The 27,912-nt window shown below is 45.5% G+C and overlaps 1 long non-coding RNA gene across 1 annotated transcript in view; it reads left to right on the plus strand.

Moving 5' to 3' along the window:
- The first annotated feature begins 380 nt into the window (after window positions 1–380).
- Window positions 381–27,912, plus strand: part of LOC311604483 — a 35,769-nt gene continuing 8,237 nt past the window's right edge. Inside the window, exons 1-3 of the long non-coding RNA XR_014781511.1 lie at window positions 381–721; window positions 16,128–16,332; window positions 19,222–19,284. This is a non-coding gene — a long non-coding RNA (uncharacterized lncRNA). The remainder of the gene's footprint in view (window positions 722–16,127; window positions 16,333–19,221; window positions 19,285–27,912) is intronic.

Consider the following 27,912-nt stretch of genomic DNA (forward strand, 5'->3'; position numbering starts at 1 on the left):
TTCCTTCAGTGAGCATTCAATTCACAGCTCAGTCACAATTGGCTGTGGATTCTTGGTAGGCATCTTCTGAACAATAAAAGAAAATTAAAAATTATTTTTCCCCCGCTTTGCTAAACTTTTGGTGCTCTTGAGTTATTTTGTAATTCTCTCCTTCCCCTTCTCTCTCCCTTCCATCTTTCTCCCTTTCCATTTCCCCATTTTCTACACCCTATGCTCTCCCTCTTATTTCCTTTTAGAATTCATAAAGAGGTTTCAGGTGCTGTAGGTTAGGAGAAAAGCTGTTTCTTGAGCTGGTCCAGCACCATGGACAGCGCCACAAAGGCGCCTGTATCCTGGGAGCTTCTCCCAGGTTTGTTTAATCACAATGTCATCAGCCGCATCACATCAGGGCAGAATTAAAGGCTTTAGAGAAGTTCACACACTTTCTTAGAAGCCACAGAGCCCAGAATGGACCAGTGTGTGCTTTCCTCGCGGTTTTAGGAGCTGGGGGAGTGACATGAGCATTACAGTACCACCTGATGTCAGGCAGATGACGGCCAGTGATACTGAGACCTTCCTCCCAGATGCCTAGAACTGAGAGATTCCTATCAGGAGTGAAGACTGAGATGCTCTGCTGCCCAGAGGAACTGGTCCGAGAGCTTGAAAAAGCATAGAGGGGTGCAGGTATTAGGAGGACCCTGTAGCCTCAGAGATTAAAAAATGTGAATATAACAGAACTCATGTGAGTATATGAAGTATATAGTGCATATCACAAGACAAACTGCGTGAAAGGTAGTGTTATGTGTTTATTAATTATTATGTAGAGCCTTTAAATGTTTGGCTATTTACATTTTCCAGTTTGTTATTTTATGGTATTTTCATGTTGTATCATGTTTGAAAGAAGCTTTGAGATAAACAAAAATATAAAATTTCTCTCTAGAACTTTCATAGTTTTAGATTTTAAATGTCCTAATTTTCAGATAGTGTTTATTTCATAATTACCCACTTCTTTCTTCCTCAGGTTGTTACTAATCTCTTATAAATCCTTCTAAAGACAGTCTACACAAACAGAGCACACACCTACCACATTTCCTCTTCTTTGTACACAAACAATAGCCTGTTTCATACATTAGAATGCATTTTAGCTTTTCAGTGTCACAGACTAGCTCTGAACAAGTTCATAACCCCATCCTTTGCAGGTGGTGAAGACCTTTAGTGTCTATCCTGTCAGGGAAGTGGGCAGACATCTCCATGGCACAAAAAGGACTTGGCTACCAACAGTTTATCCTACTCATGTAAATTCGGGCCTTGAAGTGTGTGTGTGTGTGTGTGTGTGTGTGTGTGTGTGTGTGTGTGTGTGTGTGTGTGTGATGGCTGGCTGGAGAGACATTTCAGTAGTTAAAGGCACTGGATGCTTTTGTAGAGGACTTGGGTTTAGTTCCCAGCACCTACATGGCAGCTAACAATCACCTGTAACTCTAGGTCCTGGCAATCTGATGCCCTCTTCTCGTCCCTGTAGAAACTACATGTGGTGCACAGATGTACCTATAAGGAAAGTCTCTATATGAAATAAATAAAATGTATAAAATAAATCTTTAAAAAAAATTCAGGTCTTGAGCTCAGTGCCAAAGACCCTCCTGCAGGCACACAAATGTTTACCAGATTTCTCTCCAGGAAGCTCCTTGATCCTTGTTCAATTAGAAGGGAAAAATCTCACTTTCATTTGTTTTTAGTTTTTCAAATCTAGACTATAGGAAGTGCCTCCAGTGCATGCTTGGGCCCTTGCTACTCTGCTCATTTAAACTTATTTTTCATTGTCATTTCCCTTTGATGGTTTTCACAGTTTTGCTTTCTATCTTTGGCTTTGTGTGCTTTCACCACATCACCACTCAAGGTGACTTATTTGAGAACATCTCCTTGGTTGAGTTTCCTGAATCTGCAGATTGAAATGTTTATAAGATCCGGAGATTAACCCTCTCCAAGTCAGCCTCTGGCTGAATTTCTCTTCTCCTTTCAGAATTCTGATGACACTAGATGTTTTCATTTTACTTCCCTTATTCGTTTTTGTAGCAAATTTCATTGAAATATAATTTGCATATTGAAGAGAAAGTAATCTTGCCTTAGTCTGGGCCCACGGTGAAGACAGTCTTGGGATGCTTGACCCCACTGAGACTTCGTCTCTACAAACTGGTAAACATCTCAGATAGACTCAGTGGAGGAAGTTTCAGCCCAAGACAAAAGACAGGGGCAGGCAAACAAGAGAGAGATCAGAGATTCCTGCCTGAGGACTGGGGGTGGGGTGGGGTTTGAGGATGGTTGAGGGTGGGGTGGGGTCTCAGAGCGATACCTCCAAGGTGGGTCCATGGATGGTGCGGCTTCTTTTGTCGGATAGATGATGTGCTAGGCTCTTGAGAATTATGCCAGGGGAATTGTCCCATGGAACTGATACCCACAAGGTTTCATTCTTGTTCTTCTTAATCTCCTTTCCCTCCTATTTAGGGTGGTCGGGTTGTAAGTGGGATACATGCCTTTAATAAATTCTTAATAAAGTAGAATCATTAAGGAATCGGAGCCAATAGCATGTAATACTGTCAACTGATTTAAAGTGTGTAATTCAATGACTTTTTAGTTTACCCAGATTTGAGAAAGTATCACTACTGTTAGTCTCAGAAGTTTTAACCACCTTAGGGGGAACTCCATACCTTGTAGATAATATCTCACTTTTATGGTTTGAATGAGAATGACACTACAGTCCACAGACTTGAATACTTAGTCATCAGGGAGAGGACCTGTTTGAGGATTGGAAGGGTTAGAAAGTGTGGCTTTGTGGAAGTGAGTCATTAGGGGTGGGCTTTGAGCCCAGTCTCTCTCTCTCTCTCTCTCTCTCTCTCTCTCTCTCTCTCTCTCTCTCTCTCTCTCTCTCTCTCTCTCTCTCTCTTGTGGACCAGGATGCAAAGCTCTCAGCTCCTTCTCCAGCACCATGTCTGCTGCCATGCTTCCTGCCATGGTGACAGTGGGCCAAACCTCTAGAACTGTAAGACAGCCCCTGATGAAATGCTTTCTTTTATAAGAGTTGCCTTGGTCATGGTGTCTCTTCACAGCAATAGATACTTACCTAACACTTAGCAGCCAGAAAATATTTGCATATTCTGGACATTTCATAAAATAGATGGTCTTCCGTGTGTGGCTTCTTTCACTTAGCATAATATCATCAAGATTCATCTTTGTATAAATGTAACATACTCCATTCTGTTTCATGGTTAAATACTATCCCACTGACTGGGTGGAGACCACAGGTTATTTATGCATTCATCAGTTGATAGGTATATAAGTTGTTTCTACATTTTAGAAGTTGTCATTAATGAGGCTTTAAAAACCCATCTATATATCGTGAACCTATAATGTCATTTCTCTCGGGCATATATTGAGGAATTGAATCATTAGCTTAAATATTAACTCCACATTTAGCCTTTTGAGGAAGTTATTGATCATTTCCATTCACCAGCCACACATGAACTGTCTCATCTCCTATGGTGACATTCATTAGCCAACTGTTTGACTACAGCCACTTAGCACAACACACCATGTGAAGCAGCATCTGATTGCATTTTCAATGTTCATTTTCCTCATGTCTAAGCATGTTTTAAAGCTTCACTGGCCATTTGTTTATCTTCTTTTTGTTAGTTTGTTCAGACCTTTTAAGTTTGCTTGACACAGAGTCTCACTTGTAGCCCTCACTTTCAGCCCAGGCTGGCCTGGAACTTACTATGTAGATCAGGCTAGCCTCAAACCCCACAAGGATATACATGCCCCACTGGAATGAAAGGAGTGCATCACCATACCCAGCTAGATTTCAACTCTTTTTAAAATTACATTTTCTGGTTTTCAAGAGATTTGGCACATTTTATATATTTAAAATAGAAATCCTGCATGAGAAGAGGTTTGCAAATATTTAATCCCATTTTATGTCTTTCATGTCCTTTGGCACAAAATGAATTTCAGTGAAGTCCAAAATTGACTTTTATTACTTGTATATTTAATGTCACAATTTAATGGCATTTAATGAATGCAACATTGTGAACACTTATTTTTCTATTTTCTGAGAATTTTATAGTTTTGTCTCTTGTACATAGATTTGCTATCCTCTTGAATTAATTTTTGCTTTTAGTATGAGGTAGAGTCACATTTCACTCTTTTGCCTAGTCACATTGTTTCTGTGTGCCCCAGTACTGACACACTGCTTGTTGAAATGACTGTTCCCCTCCCCCGTTGGGTTGTTTTGGATCATTATTGACAACTATTTGACAAATATATGGACTTATTTTTGGATCCAAACTGTGTGTCCAACCTTGTGCACAACAATTGGTCTTGATTACATTGGTGGCAAGTTTTGGAATCAGGAAGTGTTTTTCTCTACATTAATTCTTCTGTTTCAAGAAATTGGGTGATTCTGGGTGTTCTCCTTTACATAAGGATTTTTATGATCAGCCTGTCAGATTCTAACATGAAACCAGCTGGGAGTATGAAGAAATTACATCAAAATCTGTAAGTTGGCAGGGAAGTCTTACCATCATAAAAATACCACCTCTGATTCATGAACAGGGCATGTCTTTCGATGGAGTCCGACCTTTCTTTCTTTCTGTCTTTCCTTCTTTCTTTTATGACCTATACTTTTCAGGGTATATGTGTTCTTCTTCTTGATGCCACTTTTATCAATTTTGATGCTTCTATAAATGCACTATGTCCTTCATTTTTCAACTTTTGGATTGTTCGTTTTCTTACACTGACCTTAATTTCTGTAACATGGTTGAGCTCACTTTACTAGTTTTTGTTGCAGTAGGTGGGAGAGGCTTTAGGAATTCTACACAGGAAGAACATTCCATCCACACGTACAGTGTTGCCTTCCCTTTACAATCCTGGCAGCTCTTGCTTCCTTTTCTTTCCTGACTGTCCTGTTTAGCACATCTGATATAATACTGAATAGAATTGACAAGAGTGGACATCCTCCTGTTACTTCTCACTTTAGGAGGAAAACACCCACTTAGCGGACCATTAACTATGATGCTAGGTGGCTTTGTTTTATAGAGGCTTTTTTATTACCATGTTCAGGAGTCTTTTTAAAAAAATTTTAATTTGTTAAATTAAAAAAAATTCATAATGGTGTATTTTGCCAAGTCTAGGTTTTATAGCTGTTGAGATAATCATGTGATTTTTTCCTTAAATTTATTTTGAAAATTTATGTAAATTTATGATTTAAATGTTATACATTGAAGGCTTCAGAAACTTGGTAGTCTGCTTGTCTTATCTGTATTTGTATCTTATTTTTGTTTCACTTGCTTGCATTTTAGGATAGTTGGATCTTCCTACTAAAATATAAGTTTGATGAAGGCAGTGGTTTCATCTTGCAGTAAGTTATTGATTTTCAGTGCGGATACCAAAGTGTGTGTGTGTGTGTGTGTGTGTGTGTGTGGAAATGAGAGGAAAAAGGGAAAACATTAAGTGTATATCCTGGATTGTGGCTCAGTCATCAGGGAAGTGTTTTCTTATCTACCTGTCTGCATAAGAAATTTACATTTGATCCATAGCAAACTGGCAAGTATAGACTTCATAGTCTCCCTGGAGCTGTGCAAATTTCCAGTGCTACATGCATGGCCCACTGATGGTCACCTCTACGGCACCTAGTACGCATTGCGAGGATGGAAAGTTCTAGATTTGTGGGGATTGTATTCCCTCCATAAGCACTGGGTTAGGTTGTGAAGTGGCAGAAATGTATGAAATGGGCTCATTGTCTTAAGGAGTGCAGGACCAGTGGGGGCAGAGAGACAGCTGGATATGAGGTGAAAGCCCCGGGGGACCAGTGGAGAAAAGGGTGGAGGATGGGGCTCCAAGTAGAGTGAGTTTTGAGCTTTCTCTCTCCACCTCCGCTCTACATCACCGCCCACTATCTTCTGGACCAATTCAGGAGCCTCCTAACTTCCCTGCATTTCCCTGCACCTCATTCCTCTTTGTAGCTTATAGCTTCCGCTGATTGCCAGCATTCTAGAGAAAGCCAGTTTGCTTCATGGCTCATACCTTCCTACCTAGTGTGGTCTCCAAGGCTCTCTGACCTTTTTGTAGAGTTCCTTTTGACAGCATCTCTTCCTGTGGCCTTCTGGTTTTCTTGCTAATCTGCTACCACATCTCCACCTGGGGCGTTTGCAGCTGAAATTTCCTCTTTCTGGAATGTTCTGCCCCAGCTGGTAAGCTGGCATCTCTTCAGACCCTAGTGAGCAAGGCCTTTTCTGACCCCTCCACATAGACAGCAGGGCCTCTTCTTACCCATAGTTCCTTTCACCTCAACTCGTTTTATTTTTATTTTTTCCACTTACTAATGTGTTAGTTTACTGTTTGTCTTTCTTGATAAGAGTGGAGGTTCTTACATAAAGGGAGACATTTTGGCCGGTTTCATTTACTGTTGCTCCTGCGTGCTTGGCAAGCGTATAGTAGGTCTTACTTAAATTATCAAATGAATACACTGGCATTTAGGAGGGTCGATAGGAAGACACTGCAGCCTGGGATCTGAGATTGACAGGACACTTGTTGCATGGATAGTGTACTTTCTAGAGATCCAACTTTCGTTTTAACTGTTTCTGAAATAGCATAGAAAATAATGCTTTGGAGACTAGAATGCAGTGGGTCCATTTAAGAAACACAGAGTTTTTTTTTTTTTTTTGTGGTCTGATTGAAGGCATCAGGGCCCATTAGTAGGCAGTGAATATGGCACCCGAGGCTAGAGCCAATCAAAACACGACCCAATAGGAATGTAAAGGGCACCTGGCTATTATAGGACTCCAAAGGGCAGCATTAGCAATCAGCGTCCCTATCACTGTGTGCTCTGAACTTACTGTTACTGAATGCTGCTTTTGTACCAGGCACAGTGCTAGAAGGCACATGAGTTCTCTCTCCTAATTCTCCAGAACAGACACACCCATGGTCACCCACTTCCAGATGAAGTGGATGCTCCTGAAAGTTGCCCACTCACCCAGGGCTACATGGATGGTAAGTACCTCAGCTGGCGAGTTTTCATCCCACGGTTGACCATTCTGCATATCCACAGATCAGACTTGCAGCAGAGGGCCATGGCATGTGCTTGCAGCTGCTTCCCCTTTCTGACCTAGGAAATATGATTTTGTGGCCGGGGGTGGGGGTGGTGGTGGTGTCTCCAAAATCAGCAGGCATGTTTTAGCCATGTCTTTGATAAGAAGAGAGCAAAGGACTGCACAGTTTTGGGTATGGCTCTAAACTGTTAGTCAGGCTAAACATGTGGTATGTTTAAATATAATTAGGGAAGTTATTCAGGGTACCCGAGGTGGCTTGAATAGCAATGCCTCCTCACCCAGACTCATGTGTTTGAATGCTTGGCTCATGGGACGTGGCACTGTTAGGAGGGACGGCCTTGTTGGAGGAAGTGTGCATTGCGGGGCTTGGCTTTGAGGTCTTAAATGTCAAAGCTCTGCCCAGTGTGGCACACAGTCCCCTTCTGTTGCCTGCGGATCAAGATGTAGAACTCTCAGCTCCTTCTCCAGCACCTTGTCTGCCTGCGCTCTGCCATGCTTCCCGCCATGATGATAATGGACTAAAGCTCTAAAATAGTAAGCCAGCCCCAGTTAAATGTTTCCTTTGCAGTATTGTTGTGGTTATGGTGTCTCTCCACAGCCATAAAACTGTAACTAAGAGAGGACCACAGAGAGGGAGGACTGGGTGGGTCTTGCTGTTTAGGATAAATGTGTCTCCTGGGAAATGCTTTTTAAAATAGTAACGTTGGAGGAAGCTCAATGTATGTTTGAGGGGAGAGTTTGGTAACGCTCAAGTTCGGCTGGAAGAGCAGAGGGTGTGCTAGAGTGGGGTGGTCGGGGGCCAGATGGGTGGGGTGCGGGTTTCAGAAGGACCCTGATGTTCAAGTGATAATGAGATGCCTCTTCTTGGGCAACTGGTGGCTTCACCAGCAGTGGGACTGGTGCCCTAACCTACAGGAACAGGATTGAGGAGCTGTGAATGCTTTGTTTACATCCTCGGTGTGTTAAAGGACAGAACTTTGATGCCCCGTGTGAGGCCTCTTGTTTGTGGCACACTGTGCAGGTTAAGTTGGTGTGCAAGTATGTGTGTGTGTGCATATATGTATATGTATGTGCAGATGTGTATGTGTGTGCATGCATGTGTGTGCATATGTGTATATGTGCATAGGCAAATGCATGTATGTGTGTGCATGCACATGTGTAATGTATGTGTGTATATATGTGTTCATGCATGTGTGTAATGTATGTGTCTATATGTTTGCATGCATATTTGTGTGTACATGTGTGTGTATGTGTGTATATGTGTGTGTGCACTTAGGAGGCAGTGGGAGGAACTAAGGCTCACAAGTTCTGTGAGACTGCCACTCTACTTCCACATGGCTTATTCACCCACTGAGGGAGTTTTGTCTTAAGTCTGAGCTGCTCACTGTTAGGAACCCTCATCCTCCTAACTACCCTGGCCAGGTGTCTGCTCTCCCAGCTTGTCTTTTTATTGACTCTGGGGTTTGGTTCTCCTGTTTGCTGTCTTAGTTCCGTTTCCCCTGTGTATGCGGTTTCTTACTTCATCCAGGTTTGTTAAGTCTCACAGAAGGCGTCACAGACCCCTGTAACAACTGTGTCCCGACTGCTTCACAGTCACACGTGTATCCTAATGGGGACTCATGGAGCAGTGCCTCGTGTTCTGCCTTTCAGTCACTAGGCAGCTTGGTGGTGCAGGTCCTGACCATGGATAGAAAGATCTGGTAAGGAGGAGGCACAGGAACCAGCAGGAAAAAAGAGGCTCATGTAGATCAGGTGAATGCTCCCTTTCTTATATGGGGAGTCATGGGAGATAACTAGAGTAAATGCCATTGTGCAGGGCATGCTGGGAGCTGTGTATGTATGCACAGCGTGTGGTGGGCCCTGTGTGTGTATGTATAGGGCATGCTGGGCCCTGTGTGTATATGTATAGGGCACGCTGGGCCCTGTGTGTGTATGTATAGGGCATGCTGGGCCCTGTGTATGTATGTATAGGGCATGCTGAGCCCTGTGTATGTATGTATAGGGCATGCTGAGCCCTGTGTATGTATGTATAGGGCATGCTGAGCCCTGTGTATGTATGTATAGGGCATGCTGGGCCCTGTGTGTGTATGTATGGGATGTGGTAGGCCCTGTGTATGTATGTATAGGGCATGCTGGGCCCTGTGTATGTATGTATAGGGCATGCTGAGCCCTGTGTATGTATGTATGTATGTATGTATGTATGTATGGGGTGTGGTAGGCCCTGTGTATGCATATATAGGGCACACTGGGCCCTGTGTATGTATGTATAGGGCATGCTGGGCCCTGTGTGTGTATGTATAGGGCATGCAGGGCCCTGTGTGTGAATGTATGGGGTGTGATAGGCCCTGTGTATGTATGTATGGGGTGTGATAGACCCTGTGTATGTATGTATGGGGTGTTCTGGGCCCTGTGTGTGTGTATGTATAGGGTAAGCTGGGCCTTATGTGTATATGTATGTGTATGTATGGGGTGTGGTAGGCCCTGTGTATGTATGTATAGGGCATGCTGGGCCCTATGCATGTGTGTTTGGGGTGTTCTGGGCCCCGTGTATGTATGTATAGGGCACGCTGGGCCTTGTGTGTATATGTGTATGTATGTATGGGGAATGTCGGGTGCTGTGTATGTATCAGAGCTAATTAGGAGAGCAGCTTAAGCTGCTTTGGTGTCAAAATAGCTGTGGGGAAAACAACCTTAATAGCAGGTTGCAGATGAAAGGAAATGAAATGGGAAAGAAATGAGGAGCATTTTAAAAGAAAACAATCAGGCTAGAGGGACTGGGGAGAGATAAGCAGAGCATTTCAGAAATTTGAAAAATTGGCATGAGGAGGCAGCATGCACACCAGATGAGTGACAGGAGACAGCCCTGTCCCACGGGTTCACCAGCCCCCGCGCTTGCCATACACAAAGCCCCATAGGTCCCTGGAGACAGTAGGTGAGGCATCAAATATGGGACATTGTCAAAGAGCTTCTGGGGGGGGGGGTGGTGCCTTGTCCTAACGCCAGGTCTGCCACTTCCTAGGGCTCCTCTTTCTGCTTTCCTTTTGTCACCCCTCACCCTGGGTTCCCTGGTCGTTCCTTCCCTCACATGACTTCCAAATCCACCCCTTAGTGGATGTTTCTCAAATTTTCTCCTCTAATTGAGGGGGGCTTTCTTGGTTTTACAGAGCAGCTCCCACACTGCCCAGACCGTCCCACCTAGACAACTGGGAGGAGCTCATCCACTCCTTCCTTCCTCAAGCTTTTTATGTCTCTCGCTCCACTCTTCTGTTTCAGTTTTGGGTGCCATCTTCCACCCCATCATCTCAGTCAGGATACACTGCACGTTGCCACCCTTGCCACCCACCTATCTCTACCTGTGGCAACACTTCCCTTCACTGCACACCGCCACCTTTACCATCCATTTCTACCTGGGTAACATTTCCACTCACTTCCTGGACACCATACACCTATCGTCCAAAGAGTTGTTCTGCTAAATTCTCCTCACCTCCCAATTCATTTCCCCCATGGAACATACCAGAACAGATATAACTATGCTGCCTTTCATCCTAAGAACTTTCAATGTTTTTTTGCTGTTCTATCTCGTGGTGCATAAAACAAGACCCCTGAAGCGTGGCGGCCTAAAACAGCCATCTTAAATCCCATAATAGGTAGATCAGGAATCAGGCAAGCATGGGTGGGGATTCTCCTGTTTTCTGGGGCATCAGCAGAATTGCCTGGCATGTAGCTGTTGATGGTGCCACATGTTTGTGTAACACTTTGGTCAGATGGCAGAGGCTGGGCTCAGTTGGGGCTGTCGTCTCTAGCACCCTTTTGTTCCCCACAGCTTAGCAAGCTGAAGGTAGTCAGTCTGTTCACATGCTGACTCCTCACTCTTAAGAGAGCTTCGAGGTAAGCGTCATGGTCTTAGGGCTTAGCATTCAAACTCAAAAAGCACCCTTTCCATAGTACGTCCCTGGCTGAAGCTGTCACAGGGCGAGGGGATGAAGCCCCCATCTGTCATGGCAGTATTATGAGAGAACGTGCAGCCATCCTAGTCACCGTGAGGATGAAGGATGATCTTGTTAAGCACAGTGTGTGGCCCTTCATAGACGGCCTCTGCTGATTTCACTGCTCAGCGTCCCCAAATGCATTGCCTTCTGTGTTCAAAGACTCCATTCATTCTTGGCAGATTATGGGTCCCTGAGTATCCAGCTGTCTCCTACTGTTTGACTTTTTACTCCTTCTTCAGCTAACAAGACTTCGGATCCCCTCAGCTCTCAAATTAAGTGCCAAGTCCTGCAGGGCGATTTGTGTGAATCCACTGGTCCAGGGTAGGTGCTGCCTCATGTGATCAAGCCTAGCCAGCGTTGTAACGGATGGACAGCCTGCATTCCTCACTAAACTGAACATGGCTAGAGGGCAGGGCTATGTCTTCTTCAGTGTTCACATCCTCAGAAGCCAGACACAAGATCTTGCAGACATTAGCTGTTCAGCAGATGGTTACCGGGCCCCTTTGCCGCGGTGTCTCGGTTTCCTTATTGGTAAACAGAGGCTGTTGATTAATTCCTCTGTCACTTTTCTGTCGCTGTAACAAAACACCGACAGATGATTTGTAGAAGGAATTGTTTATTCTGTCTTGTGATTCTACAGAGGGAGCATCCCTAATGGCAGGGAAGGCGTGGTGGCAGAAGGCTGAAGCAGGAAGCTGTGTGATCATATTTTCCACAAAAGCACAAAACAGAGATGGGGAGTGGGGAGGTAGAGAGAAAGAGGTAGGGGGAAGAGGGAGGGAAAGAGAGAGGGGGAGGGAGAGAGATGCGGGGAGGGGAAGAGAAAGAGACACATACACAGAGAGACAGAGAGTAAATACAAGTAGGGCAAAGCTATGAACTCTTAAAGTGTGCCTCCAGTGATGGACTTCTTGGTGTTCAAATATCTGAGCCTGTGAGGGACATTGCTCATTTAAAATAACACCGTTAGCACTGGGGCTAGGAAGTGGTTTGCCCTGGTGCCACTGTCATTCAATTCCTTCCTTGGCACAGTACTGAAATGTTTTGGAATCAACAAGTACGGTTAGCAAGAAAGAAGATCATGGCTCATTAGTGATGTATACCATGGGCCCAGCAATGGAAAAGACAGCACACATGCGGTGGATTTTATGCACATTCAAAGCTTCTCTGGTTTTAACTCTCCATCGGTGCTGTGATATTCAACACACATTTCTCCTATAAGAGTTGGAGGTTTCCCATGTAGTAATCCAGGTAACAACCTCAGTACCTGAATTGGAAATCTAAGAGGCAGTGGGAAATCGACTTACCCAAAGTCAGAGCCTGCGTCCAGACTCAGGTCTATCTTATGAGGTTAGGTGTCCATTGGAGATGCGGTGCGTGGTAGCCAGGCCACAGCTCGATGTTAATTTCCTCTCCTGCCCTCTGTAAGCCCCCCCACCCAACCCAACAATGTCAGTATAGAGTTGACTAGACTTGTGCCCCAGATATCATCACTTACCAGCTGTGTGTACCTTGAGAAAATTACTTGGCTTTTTCTAAAGTTTAGTGGTTTGTTTGTTTGTTTGTTTTTTCCCCTGTGAATTGTGGGCAACTCCCTCTCAGAGGTGAGGTGATGCTGGGAGACAACTCCAGTCGTCTCTGGAGTACAGGAAGGAACCACAGCCTTAATGATAAGATGACTCTACAGTTACCACTGGCGTTCTTTCCTGCCTTGCCTCCTGGAGCCGGCGCAGAGGCCCAGGCTCTTGTTAAGGATAAGTGAGGAGCCTCATTTCCCCAGCCTGAAAGCGTGTTCCTGAGATGTTTCCAGTCTGCAGTCCTATAAAGAGAACAGAGCGACCCACTCAACAAGCCAGAGGACTGACTCGTCTGAATAATTTTGTCTTTGGTGAAGAGAGAGATGAGATGGTGAAAGCCAATGTGAAACAATTGGTCACACGCTTGTATGTGCATTTTCAGGTAATAGTGTAAGGGAATATTGTAGCCAGTGAGGGATCAGAGTGAGAGTCCTCGGAATCTGATGTCCGCCACTGACAGAATGATAGCAATGTATTAAATTGATTAGAAAATTTTAAGATATACAGTAATGAATTATGAAGTTAAAAAAGTAAATGACTTGGGAAAAGTCAGCAGAGGGCAGTTATTGCATAGGCCTGGCAGTGCACTGGAGACGCCAGGAGCATCGGGGAACAGTCAGGTGTTAATCTGATTTTGGGAGGGCCAATGCATGAAGCTCTCCAAGCAACAGTGACAAATACACCTCTAATCATCCATGTATTAAATTTAGAACCAAGCAGAGAGGCACTCCTCTCTCCTCAATTTTATCGGAATGCAATTAACATGGATATGAAAAAAGTTAAAAGGAACAGAATTAGATTTGAACTTCACGGTTTATCTCAGAGTGAAATTTAGGATGTGTTTGTAGGATACTAGCAGATATGTTCCCCAGGGACTCTAGGCTGTGACTGAAGCAAGTCCATCCTGTAAATTTCTCCCCTCCTTGACCCTTTCCTGGAGGGAGTAAGTTTCCTAAGAAGGATGCTGAAGGAGCTGAAACAGCCAGGGGTGGTGATGATGTCACACCTGGGACAAGAAGGAAAGCAGGAAGAAAGCACATTGTCAACATCACAGTGAAAGATTTTAGGCTGGTGGTACATAGGGGAAGCCCTTGTTAGCCAAAGCCTTTGTGAGCAGAGCTTAGAGGCCTTTAGCCCCAAGGCTGGTGGTCCGGCTGGCTGTGGGCAGCAAGTACGGTTTCACACACAGCTGCCCCATGGGACTCTCCAGATCCCCTCCCCCGGCTGCTTGTCCTCACCTTCTGAACAGGTTTGGATCCTAACACCAAGAGCTTCAAAAGTCAGTTTGAGCCGTCAGCGTCTGAAAAGGTCCTGTCTTCCCAGTTTTTCCTCTTCAACTTTAACAATTTTTTAATTCAGGTGAGAAAAACAAAACCAAACCAAAGCAAACCTGTTAGGGAGGGTCTGAGGGCTCTTTCTGACTTGGGCAGTGAGGGTACCTGCTGTGTTACTGTCTGTCTTGGTTAAGTGGCTGTGCTTGTCACAGCATGGTGTCTCAGACATTTTCTTCTTCTTCTTCTTCTTGTTTTTAGATTAAAAATTTTATTTTATGCGTGTGAATGTTTGCTTCACACACAGTGTGTATGTGCACCGTATGAGTTCCTGGTGCCCATGGGGCTCATTGGATCCCCTGGAACTTAAGTTGAGAGCCACCATGTGGGTGCTGGGGACCGAACCCAGGTCCTTTGCAAGAACAGCAAGTGCTCTTAACCACCAATCTATCTCCCCAACTCCATCAGACATATTTTTAATAAAAGAGAACATATTTTGATGTGATGCACACAGATCTGTCTCCTTCATAACACATGCTCTCCTTTCAGACAGGAGTTAAGGAGCAGAGCCCTTTGGTCTGGATAAATATTAGAAAACGGTATAATTAAAAGAGTGGGCTTAATTGGAAAATTGACCCAAAGCCCTATTTAGCACCCCTCCCCCACCAGACAGGGCAGACCTGTCCTGGTGGAGCCTGGCTGCCTCAGGAGCTGGGGACCGAACTTGCTTGATTAAGATGTTTCTTGGGAAACGGAATTAAGCCGAATGATTTCCAATGGAAAGGACTGCTAATTGGGGAGGCAATGTTGCTTAATTGGGACACCTGCGGGTAATTAAAAGCTCTCTCCCAGTGGCCTTTCCTGCTCCCGGCTCTGGGAGGCTAAGGCAATGCGAGGGATCTGGCATGCTCAGACCCTGGTTCTCACTTTCTGTCTTGTCCTCCATCCACCATCCATGAGGCATTTCTTTCTGTGCTATGGCAAGTGTGCGGTTCTTAGAGTGACATCCTCCTCTGCAGACCAGGAAGCCCTGCTGACTTAAGGTCTCTGGATCTGAGCTGTTCTTGGGGAGACTCATGAGCTTACTGGAAGGGGGAGAAACAGGGAGTGACAGTTGGAATGTGGTCACCCATGATCTCAGAGTTCAGGGAGTGTGAAGCAGGAGGGGCAAGGATCCAAAGCTGGCTCTAGTTAGACATAGCAAGCTTGAGACTAGATGGAGCTGCCCTCGGCCCTAGCAACCATAAGGGCCAGGCTGCGAGGGACTTGGTGCAGATGGCCCTTTCCATGGACAGAGGTGCCCTGCTCCAGCACAGGAGGCCCCGGAATTCCTCTGGATTACCTAGGAATACCGATTTCCGAATCAGATCAGGAGCTGGGATTGTGACACTCATCTCGTCCCTAAGGCACAGGTTCCCCAGCTCCATCCCTCAAACGGGGATGACTGCATTTGAGTACCAGACACTGAGGGACCACTGTACTGATTACGAGCCACAAAGGGCCTTTCACCTGTAGGGGTTAGGTGGGTTTGTTTTCGGTGAAAGCATCTCACTCAGGTTGGCTGTGAATTCACTCCCCCTGCCTCCATGCGCAGGGCAGACAGGCCTGTAAGCCAGCACTTGGCATTTTGTTCTGTGGGCTTACTGGGCAACCAAGAGGAACTCTGACACAGCAGGCTTCAGAGAAAGCTTTGGAGAAAGGCAGCACTGAGCAGTTTGTTGCCTAGGCAGGGGAGAAAGAATAGAGCATACAGACCTGTAGAATATTCTGTGAGTTGCCGCGGCCTGTGTTTCTGTTGGGAGAGTGACACAGCAGAGCTTACACAGGAGGGGGTCTCAGAAGCCATGGGTGTTCCTTCAGGGATCTTGTTGGGTCTTTCTGTAATGGAGAAGTGGGGACAAGTGGACGGCTGCTGAGGAACGCACAGTATGGCACAGAGGGATCAGTGTGAGAAACTCCTTTTGTAGGACACGCCATTCTAGTTTGGGAGCAAAAGAGAAGGGAAGGTGGCTGCTCTGATAGCTCCAGAGTCCGGCTCAAGCCCCTAAGCTCAGGCAAAGGCAGTGAGAACCAGTGAGGGACAGTCTGGGTATGTATCAGCGATTGCTCCTGTGACAGCATTGGCTTCTGCAGTCAAGGGTTCACCAAGATCCCTGCTTCTCTGACAGCCAGTGGCCCTTTGTCCACACTCCCTTACCTTCTCTCCCTTCTTAGGTCTTGACACTTCAATGGAAACTTTGCGGGGGAGCCCTGAGACTCCTACCCAATGCTCCCTCACAATAGAGGTGAAACAGGACCAGGATTTGGGGTGGCCTGCTTCCTGAGGAGGCTAAGGAAAGAGACAGGAAGTAGGCTGGGCACTCCAGTTTCGGCACTGAGAGGAGGCAGGATTGAATAGCAGCCAGGCTGGGAGCACAAGGTGAGTTGGAGCATGGGTAATTGCGGCTTTCACTGTGACAGCCATCTTATGTTCTCTCCTTTCCTTGTAGTTTGGGTGAGAGGCACAGCATTCATGGCAATGGATGAGGGCCGGCCCCGTTTTCGGTCTTTTCTGAAAAGCTGTTCCCACGAGCAGGGTTACCTAAAAGGCTCAGCACGGGCTAGGTGCCGACGCAGAGTCCTAGGACGGAAGCTGTTACCTTCTATCTCATCAGAAGCATCTTCGGTGTTAAAGTCTGGTGAAGCATCCGCTATGCTTTTCTGTAAAGCACTTCTGTGATTAGCCGCTTTGCAGAGAACCAGTTAATGTGGTTGACGTCAGCTATGTGGGAGAGACTCTTAATTTCCCCACTAAGGCTGGCCCAGCACGCCTCTCCTAGCCCTCGTGGCACTAACTAGCTGTGCCATCCCTCAGCCAGAGAATGCCTTGAGCTGAGATTGAAATATGCCAGTGTCCACTTGAGGGGCTTGTGAGCAGTGAAACACCAGCCATTCCCTGGTGCTAACGTTACCACTGACCCCATGGCATGGATTTCCCCAGCCGTGTTCAAAGTTGGTGCTGTTATCTCCGTACACATCTGACGGATGAATGAACATGGACTTTATTTCAGCGAAGTGTTTACCCAAAGAGAAAGTAGGGGCAGTGCCACAAAGCACAGCTTTTAAGTCAGTGGGCTGTGACCCCATATGGGCTGTCACAACTGAGTGCAGGGATGAACACTTTGGTGAGTGGTAAAAGTTTCTGAACATGCAATGACCAAAACTGAATTAAAAATCAAGCACGGAATGAATCCTGGGTGAATGAATCCTAAGCGCTTCTGGCAGCTCCCACCTCTGCTGCACTGTGACTTTACTGTAGCCCTGGTTCTAGACACACAGATCCACACAGGCTTTGCCCTCCACATGCCACCATGCCATGCAGTGCCAGTGAGCCGTGCCTGAAGCACCTCAGTGCAGATTTGTGACTACATCCTATGACGTGCACTTATTTTTATTCACACATTAAAAAAAAAAACTTTCTCTCCTGATAGCAGCATAATGGTTTAATTATGAAAAAAGCCGCTTAATATTTTCCCACTGTCATTCTTCACACACGTAAATATCAAATTAGATTGTCTTTGGGCTGTCTGGTTTTAGGATATTTGGTTTTAAAAATTCATGTTTGAGTTGCTGACTCGGGCTTCATAAAAACAGCATTAAATGGTTTTTGGCTAAAAATTAGGACAGAGTTTCCAACCATTTCTGAACTGGTTGTCTTAGTTACTTCTCAATTTCTGTGGCAAAACACCATGGTCAAGGCAACTTATCAAAGAAAGTGTTTAATTTGGGGCTCATGATTCTGCAAGTCCATGACCATCCTAGCGGAGAGCATGGTAGCAGGCAAGCGGGCATGATGCTGTAGCAGCAGGCAAGAGATTACCTCTCAACCACCAACACAAGGTAAGGAGCTAACCAGGAAGCACACTGGCTTTCAAAACCTCAAAGGTCACCCCCAGTGACACACCTTCTCCAACAGGCCACACCTCCTAAGCCTTCCTAAACAGTTCCACCAATGAGGGACTAAGCATTCAAACATATGAGCCTGTGGGGGCCGTTCTCATCCAAACTACTGCACAGGCTCTAAACATACTTCTGCCATTTGGTACCAGGTGCGTCTAGGAAGCAGCATCTCAGCACTGAGAACCATAAAATAAAAATGTCAGTGAGCTCCGAAAAACACTGAAGTTGCTCTGTGTCCCGTAGTATCAGATATTCATGGGATTTTATTCTTTATGTAAAACTAAAACAAGCAAGCCCATCTCAATGCAAATATGCCTTCATTTTTAAGTAAAGTGATAAAATTATATATACACCAAGGAACTGATCTGGGGAAGTTTAAAAATATTTATGTGCGTGTTCATTTATTATGCCTATGTCTCTGTGGTGCCTATGTGTGTGTGCACCTGCGTGTGTCGGTGCACCAGAGGTTGGAGTTGGGTGTGTTCCTCAGTTCTTCTCCACTTTTTGAGATGGGGGTCTCTCCCTGAACTTGGAGCTAGAGCCCCCAGGATCTGCCTGCTTCTGTCCACCTATCTGGTGCTGGAATGACAGGCACATTCCGTCATGCCTCACTTTTTATGCATGTGCCAGGGTCCTGAACCGAGGGTCCCATTTCTGTGCAACAAACACTGAGCCATCTCCCAAGCCCAAGGATTGTTTTAAAAACACATTTCTTTATGAAAGGTTTTCATAAAATTATTCCTGTCTCTCAAAACAATTTCACAAGCGGTTCGTCTCTCTGTTCCACACACCTCTGTATCCAGGGTCACTTCCTTGCATGAGAAGCCCTGCTGTAAAGCACATCCCCGACCATCTTCTCCACTTGTGGAAAGAGTTTCCCTGCATAGGCAACCTCTGTCGTTTCTAGGATAGAACCCAGCTCCCTCACCATGGCCCACATGGTTTGGCATAGGGTTCTGCCATCCTCACTGTTGGCACTGATTAAGTGGCACTACAGCTTGCCACAGTCTCATCCCAAGGATACAGCACCATCCGCGCGTTTGACTGGGATGTTCTTTTCTTCTTACCTGGTGAATTCTTGTTCATATCAAGCTGGTGTGGGAATCCCTCATTGGCCACTACTTTGTCAGCAGTTGAGGAAGGCACAGGTGGTGGGCACTTCCTGCAGCTGAGATATGCCTAAGTCTCATCAGACCCGGAAATGACGACGGGCACAGTGCTTCTAGGACTTTGTTGCTTCTGCTCTCCCGAAACCATGTGTTTGGGCAAAAAATCGTAGATGTTAGGGCCCCTTGAATCAGGTTGTGTTTTCCTTCCTCATCCTCTCAAAGTCCCGAAAACGCCATGCTGTTTTCTTCTGTCCATGCAGGGCTGGTGGGCTGGAGCTGTCAAGACGGAAGAGTAAAGACCTGTTTGGCCAAATTGGAGGCTGGTGAGCAGTTCGCTCGGCGGGATATCTGTTGATGAAATAGCTGGAGCCAGCTGTGAGAGGTCGTTAATCTCAATTAGACCTGATTCTGACACAACTGGGTTTGGGCTGAGGCTGTCCACACCAAGCCTGGACCACTTGCTGGTCTCTTCCACACCAGGGTTGTATTCACAGGCTGGTGTCCACACCTGACAGAGCAGCCTCTGGCACCTCAGCGAAAGAGGTGAGATACTGTGGGTATTGTGAGTCGCAGCCCAAGGGGGCTTATAATGTCTAAGTGCTTCTGGCTGCTTAAGTAAGGTGTGACATTCAATCTGGAGAAATTAGTAATCACTACAATCATAATATTATTACTCTACAAAGTGCTCATTATATTGTATTCCCAGTGGGACTGGGTTGGGAAAGAAGCTGGCCCTTGTGTTGAGCCAGGGGAGAGGGCTAGCAGCCTGGCCTCCTCAGTCCCTGTTGAGGGCCAGGTGGATCTCTCATCAGACAGGAGAATTTGTCTGGCTTGGTGAGATGTTCAAGGCTTCTGCTGTTGAAAAGTATAGCTCAGCCAGTCGTTATCATAGGGAGCAATGAAGGGTCGTCCGTTTGTGGGCCGTACCCGCCCACAGGATGCAAAGGGCAGGTAGCTATTAGTGATGTTGTGGTAGAGAGATGCAACAGGGAGATCACTGCTTTGAAACATAACATTTGGTTTGACCCTCAGGTGAAAGCTGAATGGGTACAGGCTGGACCACAGGTTTCCGAGTTATAAAGAAGTATCTGTTCATAGATCATAAAACATTAAAAATCCCTCAAACACAGTTAACTGCTTTCAACATTTGTGATTTTAAAATATTGCCCCTGTGTTTATAAATTATATTTTAAAGCTTCTTTTCTTCCTTCATTTTGGCCATTATAGGATTTTGTTAAAGATGAGCAGGTTTGAGTTGGTTACTACTACTTCTTGTTCACCTTCCATCCTCAATACTCCTTCTTCATCTTCTAGTAGATTACAGCCACAATGTGGTTGAGTGATTTCATTATGATTGTGTGCATTTATCTCATGCACAAGCCAAGTGTTATCACTGTTTTCTTCCTCTCAGGATGTTTACTATGTTTCCCCAGAGTATATAACTTTTGGTCCCTTTATTTTCTACTACTAATTCATTTTGGCTTTTTTTTTTATTATATATCTTCACAGTTTTATCAAATCTTTTAAAAATGTGCATATATATATATAGTGTTCTAGTTTGCTTTCCCGCTGCTGTGATAAACACCATGACCAAAAGCAATTCAGTGAGGGAAGGTTTTATTTTATTTTACAAGTTATAGCCCTTCATTAAGGGAAGGCAAGGCAGGAACCTAAGAAAGGAGCTTAAAATAGAAAACATAGAGAACACTGTTCATTGGTTCTTGCTCCCTCCTGGCTCAAGCTCAGCTTCCTTTCTAACCCAGGCCCACCTGCCTAGAAATGGAACTGCTCACAGTGGATTGGGCCTTCCTACATCAATTAGTAATCAGAAAAAAAAAAGTCCTATGGACATGCTCATGGGCCAATCTGATAAAGGCAATTCTTCCATTGAAGGTCTGTCCTCCCAACTGTGTCAACCTTATAGCCATGATTAGCCATTATACATAAATATCTTGTCCATTTGGTGGTGATGTTTTTCTCTTTTCTGTAGACACGTTCATTTTTTTGCTTCTAGTTTGGACTTACTGTTCACTTTTCAGGACTGCAACACAGAATCACTAATGGGTAGTATATCTCTTTTGCTTTAGGGTCTCTATTAAGGTTTTGAGTTCTTTGAAGTCCGGAATGTATTTAGGCTCACTCAAATGATAATTTAGATGGCTATAAAATCAAAGTACTCCATTTGAATGGCTCTTATATTGCATCTTCAAGTCTCACCTGCAAATGACAGCTTAGCTGGCTGTAAAAGTTAAGTACTCTCTTGAAGCTATTTGCATTGCATATTCAATTAATGAAACACAGATGATAGTTTAGCTGGATATTTAAGAAGTCCATTAAAGCCCTTTGCACTGCATCTTCAATTCACTCCATTTCTTTGGTTTATCTATAAAAGAGGAACAAAGGATAAAAGTATTTTCAAGGTAAAGTCTTTTTTTTTCTTTCCAATTATTGCATTGAATTTTTTGTTTTGTTTTGTTTTTCAAGAAAGGGTTTTCCTGTGTAACCTTGACTGTCCTGGACTCACTTTGCAGACCAGGCTGGCCTCAAACTCACAGAGATCCACCTGCCTCTGCCTCCCTGAGTGCTGGGGCAATGCAGGCATGGGACACTGTGTCCGGCTTATTCCATTGAATATTTAATTTGTATCTTTTTTAATTTTAAAGTTCTTTATTGAACTTCTTTTTTCTTAAAAATGTCAGAATCTTATTCTTATGTTTTGAATGCAATATCTTATATTTTTCTTTTTGTTCTTCTCAAACTGGAAAATTTTGTCAAATGTTAGTTGGTCATCTGTTGGTTGCTAAAAAGGTGTTTGAAGTGTGTGTGTGTGTGTGTACTGTATATATGAAAGAGAGAGGATGGGAAAGAATGAAAGCTACTGAGATTGATCAATAAGTTGACTTTAATGATATCAAACATACATATCTGACTATCTTTGCTGTAGATAGCAATCACCTCATCTCTAATCTGGAAGGAGAATGACTCATTTCCAGTTTGTTTTGGACTGAGGTAGAGGATGAAGAATGCAGATACTAATCCCTTTATATCTAATGTATAATATTGTTTCAAAGCCGGAGTCTCTTGTGTGTTTGGCGAACAAACCTTTGGTTCCCTTGGAAATGGGTGAGTCACCTGGCTGTGTGGGCTGGGGAGGGAAGCTTGGGGCACAACATTTCTGTACAGCAGCTTTCAGTAAGTCACCCTGTTTTCAGTTTTCAGCCTCATAGTCTCCACCTTTTGCCTTTCAGTGCATTGAGAACCCTAAGACCTGAGCCTGCCTGGGGTTCTGTGTGTGTGGTGTCTCCATCTTGAGGGTATAGGGATGGTAGGCTCCTTTGCCCTGCTGTGGACATTACCAACCCTCTATCCATTGTCTTTCTTCCTAATGGCTGTCGGAGAGTTTTCATTTACTGTGATCTCTTTCTCATTAGTTGAAAATATAAAAATCCTTACTAGTATTTAAATAGGCTTCTCAGAGGGAGAAATGATAAATATGTTGGTGATTTATTATATCTAGCTAGTGGTTACATATAAACATAAAGGTGTGTTTATGGCTTTGTTCTTTTTAAAAATTGAATACATACATGATTGGGTTAATTCCATATTAGGACCTGGAATGTGTTGCTTTTGGCTCACAAAATAAGTCACATATTTTTTTCTCTAAACTGTACATACTGCTGTTTTTCTATAGTAATAGGCCTTTGTTCCTTTCTCAATAATCTAATATTCAAGTATTTGTAAAGGTAAAGAATTGCACATAAGCGTAGCAAAGCTAACAAAAATAGAACAATCATTAGGTAAGGAAGGCTCACCCACTAACAGCCTGAACTATTTCCCCATCAACTAGGGAAGTCCAGCTTTGAACTCTCTAAGGGACAGTTTAATTCCCCATTACATCCTTCCCTTCTGGAGACCAGTGCAGTGCCTGGACAGAGCAAGCACCGAATCAGTGGGCCCAAACTGAGTAGCAAAGACTCACACTAGACAGCTTTATAGTCTGTAGAATTTCCAAGCACCTCTGCTTTAGTTATTCAGTAAAAACAAGTAAACATTGACAACCTTGTGAACCATAAACCCCAAGGTGCACACAGATGGACTCATTGAATTTGTGAACCTTTTAAAAATCGTGTGTGTGTGAGAAATCTCATATATGTTTGCTCCATGCAACTTTTTCTGGGGATGAGTTTCATACCGTTAAAAGCTTAAGAGTCACCGATAAGTGAAGGTGGACTGTCAACAGGTCATCACGTGTGCATTCTAAGGAGACAAATGCTGTCTGAGCATGGGTGGGGCGTTCTTACTGTCTTCAGGGGTTCTGTGCTGTCTGAGCATGGGTGGGGCGTTCTTACTGTCTTCAGGGGTTCTGTGCTGTCTGAGCATGGGTGGGGCGTTCTTACTGTCTTCAGGGGTTCTGTGCTGTCTGAGCATGGGTGGGGCGTTCTTACTGCCTTCAGGGGTTCTGTGCTGTCTGAGCATGGGTGGGGTGTTCTTACTGCCTTCAGGGGTCTTTTGCTGTCTGAGCATGGGGTGGGGGTGTTCTTACTGCCTTCAGGGGTTCTGTGCTGTCTGAGCATGGGTGGGGCGTTCTTACTGCCTTCAGGGGTCTTGTGCTGTCTGAGCATGAGGTGGGGGTATTCTTACTGTCTTCAGGGGTCCTGTGCTATCTGAGCATGGGCCGGGGGTGTTCTTATTGCCTTCAGGAGTTCTGTGGTGTCTGAGCATGGGGTGGGGGTGTTCTTACTGCCTTTAAGGGTCCTGTGGTGTCTGAGCATGGGGTAGAGGTGTTCTTACTGCCTTCAGGTGTCCTGTGCTGTCTGAGCATGGGGCGGGGGTGTTCTTACTACCTTCATGGGTCCTGTGCTGTCTGAGCATGGGGCGGGGGTGTTCTTATTGCCTTCAGGGGTCCTGTGGTGTCTGAGCATGGGGTGGGGGTATTCTTACTGCCTTCAGGGGCTTTGGAATACCCAGCTTGATTTCATTGAATTTTGGTGTCATCACCCTTTCCAGGTAGCCACATAGCTTTGGGTATAAGATTTAACTACTGGGGAGCAGATTCTGAGCTCCAGGTCATTAAGAAAGCCTCACACATTCATGATTAACTGGATTAATGGAGCCATCTTGTTCATAAACATGACTATACTTCAGTTGTATTTACTTGTAAATTATAAGTGATTATCCAATATATTTTTTAAAAAAAAAATAGGCTCTTGAAAACATTGCTTTAATGAAAAATAAATCTCAAGGCAGATGTGGCGTGGCAGTGGTGTGTAATGAGTGAACTGTAATTAAGAGGTGCAATTATTCCTAATTAGGCATTTGGAATGCCAGACTCAGAACCCCAGTCAAGTCAAGCCAGGCAAGGGAGGATCAGGGTGGAGACTAGAGTCAGCCATGGCAGGCAGGGGTTGGCTTAGGGATGCTTCACTTGAAGCATCCGCCACAGGGTGGCACCTCTAGTGACTGACCCTTATTTGTGGTTGGATTGTGGAGGGAAGGCCCGACTTCTCGTGCTTGAAGAGAAGATGCTGGCCCACAGGGAGCTGTTCACTTGAAGACGTCTGGGTCTTACCTTCCTGGGAGCAAGAGGATGTCCTCAAGAATGGATTCTACACAGAAAGTAGGGTCCACCTGAGGGTTAGTCAGGAGCTAGTCCTTTCTTTTCCTAGAGCTCACCGGGACCCGGTCTCCAGTATTACCAGTTTCTAGCTTTGTGCTAGTTTATTCACTTCTTCTTTGGATTCCACCAGAAACCTTTATTGCCTATTTTCCCAGGTAGCATGACCAGGATTCTATGTTCCTCACGAATGAACTCAACCTAGCCCTCTGTCCAGTTTACCAATGCCTGTAATGGGTGGCGTGTGGAGGTTTGTTCTCCAGGTAATATTATTTTCTGAGCCTTAGGCCTACAATTAACAGTGGTACTTGAATCAGTGTGGGAGTAGAAGGCCTACTACGTGCCTGGCAGACCTACTGTGGCAGAACTATGGGTGGAGTGTGGTTGGAAAGGTCCCTTAAAAGTCAATTCACGACAGTGGATTTCGACACTTGGGCTTTTGGCTAGCAGTGCGGGCTAATATGAGTCCACTGGAGACTGTGAGTAAAGAAAGGACCTGGTCAGACTCCCTCTGGAACGCACATTAGACATTCTGTTTGTAGGACTGGCTGGCAGGGGAAGCCTGGAAGCAGGAAGATGTCCTGGTGACCCCTCCTGCAGTTCAGGGCAGAGTGGTGATGAACTGGGAAGCAGGCTAACCATAGCCAGTAGACGGATGATCAGCGGGAGAGGCTCAGGTGCCTACCAGGGTGGTACAGGGGAGTGAGGAGGAGGGGGAGGGGCCAGTTCAGGGTTAGAAGCCCGAGTTAGACGATTTTGAAATTAGCTAATTAGCAGAAGACTAGAAGAAGAGGAAAGAGGAATGCTTGAAAATTGAGAGAGGCAGAGACATACACACAGAGAAAGACACACAGAGAGTGAGACACAGAGACAGAGACAGAGAGATGCACAGAGTTACTGGTTTGAGCTCGGTCTGGGTGTTTGGGAGAATATCATCTGGGAGTGACCATCAAGCATTGGGAGTATCGGAGCCCAGCGGGGCCAGGCTGGGAAGCTCTGGGCACAGGACCCTGCTCCACACAGGATGGCTCACTTTGGATCTTCATCCACAGGAATTGGGTGAGGCTGTGTACCCAGCAGGGCTCCTGTCATTGTGGGTGGAAACCTCTGTGCTGGAGCTGGCCTCTGACTCTAGAATGGGGCAGATCTAACCCCACCGGCAGCACTGGCTGATTGATCTCACCTGCCATCTGCTTCTTTATCAGTGAAATTGGGTAAGAAGAGGACCAGCTCCAATGGTCCAATCAACAAACAGCGAGACTTTTGATGCTAAGCCTGGTAGTTTTCTAAGACATGATGCACTGCTGCCTTCAAGGCTCTCACCACACAGAGGGAAGATGGACAGATACAAACCAGTGCAACAAAATGTGGGAGGAGCTAGGGAGGATGGGCAGGAGACAGTCACGTGTGTTGGGGGTAGGAAAAGTTCTGCTTTCTCTGGAGGGGCCATGGCAGATGAATTCTGAGGTTGAGTAGGGGAATGTATTGGCTTCTTAGCCCTTGGTGTGCAGGAGAATTACTGGGAAGTCCTGGTTTACACTGACCAATCAAATCAGACTCTCAGCAGGAAGGGAATGTGAGGGCATGGGCCCAGTAGAAGAATAGGGAAAAGGGAATTGAAAACACAAAAGCTGCGGTATGTGTTAAATGTCAGTGTTTTCAGGAACATGTGTGCTGAGTCTCCCACTGAAGGTTTCTGTAGCCATGGGCCCAGCTGAAGTTTCTAAGAACTGTTAGCTCCCAGGACTGAGTTCAGGGAGGTGATGAGATGATGGGCATGGGGCAGTTAAACACACTCAGGCTCGGTCCCCAGGCCAGTGGGATGCCTTTAAAGGGTTTCAATAGGGAGAAGCAATGCTGCCCAGAGTGACCAACTCTCACTTGCAGCATAGGCAGCCTGTGGCAGGTAGAGAGGTTGCTGCTGCAGGGAGGGTTCACGTGAGAGGTGACACAGCTCAGGCATGGGTCAAGGACACACATGAGAGACATGCCAGGGCTGATCATGAACCTTGGCCAGTGTCCTCAGCTTTTCTCTTATGCGCTATGTCTGTGACAGCCCTTTATAAAGGACCAGCTACAAGAGCTAATTCACGGCCTTGGTAGCATCTCTCCTACCTCCATGGTGTTTCCACCTGGAAGCTCAGCATCACTTAAATGACTCAAGCACAGGAAAGAGGAGCCTCCGGAATCTTTCTTAAATCAAGGCACCGTTTGGGCTTCCTGCTCCCCTAGATGCAAAAATAGCAGAACAGATGTGTCTAATCCTCTGAGAGAAAATTTCCTTTTAGTTGATATCAAACGTAAATGCTGGGCCCCAAAGGGAATGTTCAGGAAGTTCTGGCTTGGAAAACATTTCTCCTAATGAGTGAGTGGTGGATGTGGGCCACACTGATGGGCCGGCGCACTCTCTAGATCTTCTCTCAGACCTGCTCCTGCCTGGTCTTAACCTGTAGCATTTGTGGACTATCGGCTCTGGAGCCTTTTTCTTATGGCTGACACTTTCTCAGATGGTACCCCACTCCTTTGGTGCCTCAGGTGTCCCCTGTAGTGGCTTGTTCTGGAGACTTAGAGCATCAGGTACCAACTGATACCTAGTGTAGGAATTCCATCCGGTAGCCACTGGTGCTGCAGAGCAGGTCTGCACCATCCGTCCTCAGGATGTGTCCCACTGTACTCATGTGTTTGCATCACGCTGCCTCCTGCATGTTCCCCAAGGGATCCTCCCCTGTTAGGGGGCTGAGAAACCCCACCTCCTTTCCTTGCTCTCTGTGTCATTGTATCAGTTAGATTTGAGGCTGGTGGGAGGTTCTGGTCACAAGTTCCAACCTGTAGCCGGTTCGTTTTCTGTTTGTCCACATCCTACCTGCATGGTAGGTACCCATGTACATTCATTCTCAGGTCTTGCCTCCCCGCTTCTCCTTGAGCAAGCACCAGACAGCAAGTTTCAGGCAGCACCAAGGGCTCAGGAAGGTTCTGGCCTCTGATCCCACCATCATTCCAGCTGCGCAGTCCCTCAGGCTTCTGTCTGACGTTTCTTTGCTACATTTGAAGCTCTTAAGCCAAACATGTTGCCAGCTGCACCAGCTTGGTTGTTCCCAGTGAGCAGGAGTCATGTAGCCATTTAGAAAGAGAAAGAAGATACTTTGTCTGTCCCGAGCAACCAGCTTGTTTAGCCTCCTTAGTCACAGGATCTTTATGTAAAAAGTGGGACAATCTTATTATCCAATGTCAGACAGACCTGGAGGAGGGCCGTCCAGGGCGGAGGAGTTTGGTGAACCTGTGTCTGGAATGTGGGCTCCTTTGAGACCTCACTTTGGTGAGAACCTAATCTTGATTC

The sequence above is a fragment of the Acomys minous genome (genome assembly GCF_964271855.1).
Source record: "Acomys minous genome assembly, chromosome: 9".
NCBI classification, from domain to species: Eukaryota; Metazoa; Chordata; class Mammalia; order Rodentia; family Muridae; genus Acomys; species Acomys minous.